Source organism: Neovison vison, chromosome 2 (assembly GCF_020171115.1).
Source record: "Neovison vison isolate M4711 chromosome 2, ASM_NN_V1, whole genome shotgun sequence".
NCBI classification, from domain to species: Eukaryota; Metazoa; Chordata; class Mammalia; order Carnivora; family Mustelidae; genus Neogale; species Neogale vison.
Window position 1 is genome coordinate 233,997,277 of NC_058092.1, and position 4,840 is coordinate 234,002,116.

Consider the following 4,840-nt stretch of genomic DNA (forward strand, 5'->3'; position numbering starts at 1 on the left):
CGAGTGTCCTGCACGGCCGAACTGCAAATAAAACTCTACGTGTTGAATGAGCTTATTGTCTCCCTCTTGTTTGCAAACACGCACACAGTGAGATCTTGATTATTTCAGAGCTTGGAAAAACAAAATTGTCTTCCAGCCTGTTTGAGAGCTGGGTGATTTTTCTGGCTCCTGGAGAAATGCCCAACCTTTTTGGAAGAGCGTATCTTGTGCATCCTAAACCCTCCCGCTGGGAAGAAACCCAGGTCGCGACGGCGGGCCTGAGGAGCATGAAGCCCGAGGCAGCACGTGGAGAACTTTCCCACAAAGATGAACACGCACGAGGACCCCCACCCAGGTCGGCTTTCCACCAGTGGGCTCTGCCCACCACATGACGGCTCTCCCCTAATTACATGCTCACAAATGCAACATGAGTCTCTCTTCGCTTCTGCAAAATGCAGTTACCCCAGCTTTAGGCTTAGATTCCAGAGGAAAGAAACCGTCCCCTCCTTCGGACAAGTTGCCAGACTCTGGAAAATCGAGTCTGCAGACCCGGGCTTCTCGTTGTAATTCAGTCACTTGCTGTGTGACTTTACACAATCTAATTAGCTTCTCTGGACTTCAGTCTCATGAGGGTCTGTGCTTGCCTCAGCGAACGGCCAGGAGACTCATACACGCAAATACGTTAGAAAATTCTTAGAAGGTACAAAGCATCGCAAAATTGAGACAATGGGCACATGTACAAAAGGACAAACGCATGAGGTACCGGAAGTAGACAAATTCACAGAGACGGAAGTAGAATAGAGGTGACCTGGGGGTGGGGGGGCGGGGAATGGGGGGTTAGTGTTCAATGGGGACAGAGTGTCCGTGTGGGAAGATGGAACAGTTCTGAGGACGGGCAGTGGCAACAGGGGCACCGCGATGTCAATGTACTTAATGCCATTGAACGGTACAGTTAAAAATGGTTAAAATGGTACAGTTTGTGTTATACATGTTTTCCCTCAATCCAAAAAAAAAAAAAAAACCAGCAAAAATAAATGAGATGGTTTAGGGAGACACAGGATTCTTTACAACAAGGGCTTTAACTTACAGATCATCGGAAAGAGTTGTGTCCATGTGTCTGATAACTTTTCTTTCTATGGCCAGACTCTATGAGAAGCCAAAACCTCATCAGAAGGTATTTATGTTTGTGCCTTTGGAGTGGCACTGTCCCGTCCCTGATGACCACCCCCGGTGTTGTGTCCTCCACCAAGAGCGGCCCGCCTATGGGACGGGTCCCGTAGCCAGAGCAATCGCTCCTTCCGTGGACAGACATGAACAGACACGGGCAATGTTTGCTCACGCTTCCCCTTTACCTCGTGCCCGGGGCTGGCTGTGCCCTCTGCCCACAAGAGTCTCCCTTCCTTAGAGCGGTCGTAATCGAAACAAGGAATACACAAACTTCCTACACATGGATGACCGTATAATTTATCCTCTAAAACGTGATGCTTCTGAGAAAGGGGGACCTTAGCCCTAAGTTGGGACAGTCCCAGGAAAGCCAGAACATGGGCTCTGTCTCTCTTTCCTGCTCCCCCGAGGCTGCTGCACCAGATAAAACACCAGCCGTTTCCTTCCCCTCACTGTCTCTGTCCTAAGCAGTGGGAGAAAGCAGCCTCTGGGGAGGGAAGACAGTCACTCTGACGCAGCTCTTGGATGAACGCCCCAGAGCAGAAGCTGGAACTCCCATGCGCGGGAATGTTCTGTGGCCCATGAGGAGTGGGTCTGCTCTCCGGGGAAGTGCAGGAGGAAGAGGGGCGCGTGGGGTGAGGCCAGCAAGAAGGCCGGAGGCCGCCTGCTTGGCGATGAGAGCAGCCAACCCCACACAGAATGTCGGGTGACGGTCCCGGAGGCATACGGCACCTGTGCGTGAGTGGGTGTTTGGGGAAATCAGTAAAGATGTGGGCCTGAACACACCACAACAGGGAAGCGCCTCAAACACGCGGTGCCAGGTACAGGAAGCCCCGCACCGAGGCCTCATACTGCATGAGTTCGTTTTTGTGAACTACCTGGAGGACGGAAATCCATACGGTGCAGGTGACCAGGGCACCGGACGCGGGGGATGGGCAAGTGGCCGGCTGATGGGTGCGGGCTTGAGCTTGGGGTGATGGAAGCAACCTGGGGCTAGAAAGATGTGGTGGCTGCACAGCGCCGGGAATGTACTAACACCACGGAATCGCTCGCTTATTAAAATCATTCATTTTATGTTTTGTGAATTTCACCTGAATTTTTTTTTTTTTTTAAACTGTGGTCTTCCTGGTGGATCTAACACAGGAAGTGGCAGAAGAGGATCACAGGGTTGAGGCAGGCCTGGCTCCAGAAGCCAAGAGTCACACACAACCAGATTTCCGGGGGGGCGCGGTGCAGGGACCCCAGCTGCCAGCTGGCTTACACGGGGGTGAGGCGGTGGTCACCTGGCTCACTGTGGCCCACAGGAACTTAAATTTTCCACTTCCAGCTCCCAGCATCTGGTAGCCAACTGTCTCGTGCTCTGTCGCTCTAACAAATAAAAAATACTAATAGTAATAATTTAAGAACAGTACCTACTTCAGAGAGCCATTGTGGGTCACATGGGGTGGTGGCCCGTGCCATCGGCTAGGGCTGCTGCGCCCAGGGAGTGCTCGAGCATGACCCTCTATGACCACCCGCCCCGGACAGTGCCCTGCCGGCGCTGGGGGGTGACCGCATCCCACTGTCGACTTCAGAGTCACCAGAACTGCCGAGTGCTTTGCCGTCCAGCTCCGCACTCCAGCCGGTGGGGGTGGGCGTCCGGGCCTCAGCGCCTCCTCAGACCGTCCTCGCCTCCACAAGGTGACGGCCAGCCACTGTCCCATCCGTGACATCCCGCCCGAGTCCAAAGAGCTCCTGAGGCCTTGGGCCACCTGCTGATGTGATTCCCGCCTCCTGCCCAGCGCCAGCAGGACACACGGATTTCCCGCGTGTGGTTGTTCGCCGCGTCCTCGAGCCCACTCTGAAGAGCCTCCTGCCCGTGATAATCTAACAATGACAGTAATGGTGAGCACTGGCTGAGGTCACAGCCCACGGAGGGCCCTGCCCCTCTGTTTTGTGTAAACTCGGAGCAACCCTGGGGTGTGGCGAGAGTGGAGGAAACCAGGTCGCGTGGGCTAAGCTAGTGCCCCGGTCACCAGGCTGACGCCCAGCCCGGTGCTCTTTCCGCCTTCAACCGCGCCTTGAGCTGGGTTTGCTGGGCTCGGCTGCCACCTCCCCTGACCTAGAGGAAGTGGGTCCTTGGGAAAGCCCAGGCCTCGGGCCCTGGCAAAGCCACTTGTCCCCAAACCCACGGAACCCAGAGCTGAGCATGCATAGCTGAACTGACCTACTTCGTGCTGAGAAAAATGAACCTAGAAGGTGCACTCCTGCACTTCTTGGGGCCTCTTTTAATTCCATATTTCACAAATCAGTAGATTTTACTGATTTTTGACTTGGAGGTTTCTAGAGACCCAGCAGACTGATCATAGGGAATCAAGTCCATTCAGACAGAAGCCCAGCTCTGTTTCATCCTTGCCCAGGCTCAGAACTGTTTCAGCAATGACTTACGCACCTGAAATAAACCACACCTTTCCTGTAAGAAAAAAATGACGAAAATTGAGTGCTCTTGAAACCTCCCTACCATTGTTGGAACCCCGAGTCCAAAATTATATCTTTGGTCCTAACTGACTAACCCATTCACAATAAATGTGAAGCTGAAGGTGAACTTGATCAGATCAGCCATGTTTCCATAGATGGCGGACTCTTGTGGAGTCTTCACTTTTTTAAACCATGACCTTTAAATAAACAAAGAAATAAATAAATAAACCATGACCTTTGCTCCCCTTCCCACACACTCTCTCTTTGCTCTTCCCCCAAATCACTCATGAAACCAACTGAAAGTTACACTCATCTTGAATAGTTCTTCTTAAAAAATTGGAAAAAGTGGCCCCTGGCAGGCTCAGTCAGAAGAGCATGTGCCTCCTGATCTCAGGGTCATAAATTCGAGCCCCACCTTAGCGGTAGAGATTACTTAAATTAAAAAATAATGCTAATAAAGGAAAAAAATTCTTTCATTATAAAATGTAACCACAGTAAGGAACATTTGGTAAGCAGAGAAAAAAAAACCAGACACACCCATAATCCCAAGCAGCTGAAACAGCTTTGTCCACTTCCTTGATGGTGTGAAGACCAAAGTTGCTCTGTATAACTGTGGAGAATCACGAGTGGAGCTTCAGGATGGCTGAGGGCCGCCTGACAGGGGGACAGGCCACTGTGCCCTCCCTCAGAGGGGCAGCTTTCTGCTGTGCACACACGTGTGAGCGCACGCGGGTGTGTGTTTTCTCCTCTCTGCGTGGCCTGTGTTCCTGCTCATCCCTGTTCATTTTCAGTTTTGACCTTGTTTCTGCGTTTTCTTCCAGGGCAAGTTCTTTAAGAGACGCGTCTTTTGTTACATGTGCTCTCGAGTTTCACACACTCAAGAGCACATGAAGAGGCAGCAAATGGGCAGTGACCCTCTGCTCAGGGGAAGATGGTCCACGTGCACACCGAGGTGCCTGCTCCCCAGGCCACGCCCCTCACCGAAATGGGTAACAACTGTCACTGCTTCAAGCTACTTGCTAGACAGTGAGCAATAAAACCCCTCCCACTTTGGAGCCCAGTATTTCAGGGTGGGGGCCGGCCAGAGACTCTGAAAGTGTCAACAGGTCCTAGTTGTGATCTTTCATAAGTCTGGGGGGCCTGGGGGCTCAGTCAGTTAAACATCTGCCTTCAGCTCAGGTCACCATCTCAGGGTCCTGGGATCGAGCCCCACATCGGGCTCTCTGCTCAGGCGGGAGTC